Raw genomic sequence first — 756 nt, forward strand, 5'->3', positions numbered from 1 at the left:
CAGACTTTGAGAAATCAAATTAACTTGCTGAGTCAATATCTTGTTCTGAGCCAGTATGGCATTCAGAGTATCAATCTCAAGAACTCCTTTCTTCTGATTAGTCACATTGTTCATAGGATTCCTTTCAGAAGTGTACATGAATTGGTTATTTGTAACCATTTCAATGAGCTCTTGAGCTTCTGCAGGCGTCTTCTTCAGATGAAGAGATCCTCCAGCAGAGCTATCCAAAGACATCTTGGACAGTTCAGATAGACTATCATAGAAAATACCTATGATGCTCCATTTAGAAAGCATATCAGAGGGACACTTTCTGATTAATTGTTTGTATCTTTCCCAAGCTTCATAGAGGGATTCTCCTTCCTTCTGTCTGAAGGTTTGGACTTCCACTCTAAGCTTACTCAATTTTTGAGGTGGAAAGAACTTTGCCAAGAAGGCATTGACTAGCTTTTCCCAAGAGTTCAGGCTTTCTTTAGATTGTGAATCCAACCATATCCTAGCTCTCTCTCTTACAGAAAAAGGTAATAGCATAAGTCTGTAGACCTCAGGGTCAACCCCATTGGTCTTGACAGTGTTACAGATTTGCAATAATTCAGCTAAAAACTGATGAGGATCTTCCAATGGAAGTCCATGAAACTTGCAATTCTGTTGCATTAGAGAAACTAATTGAGGCTTAAGCTCAAAGTTTTTTGCTCCAATGGCAGGGATAGAGATGCTTCTCCCATAGAAGTCGGGAGTAGGTGCAGTAAAGTCACCCAG

At 39.9% G+C, this 756-nt stretch overlaps 1 non-coding gene across 1 annotated transcript; it reads left to right on the top strand.

Moving 5' to 3' along the window:
• Window positions 1-288: 288 nt before the first annotated feature.
• LOC127739810 (small nucleolar RNA R71) lies at window positions 289-396 on the top strand. Its single transcript, XR_008000552.1, has one exon. It is a non-coding gene; the product is annotated as a small nucleolar RNA R71 (small nucleolar RNA).
• Window positions 397-756: the final 360 nt, after the last annotated feature.

Source organism: Arachis duranensis, chromosome 6 (assembly GCF_000817695.3).
Source record: "Arachis duranensis cultivar V14167 chromosome 6, aradu.V14167.gnm2.J7QH, whole genome shotgun sequence".
NCBI classification, from domain to species: Eukaryota; Viridiplantae; Streptophyta; class Magnoliopsida; order Fabales; family Fabaceae; genus Arachis; species Arachis duranensis.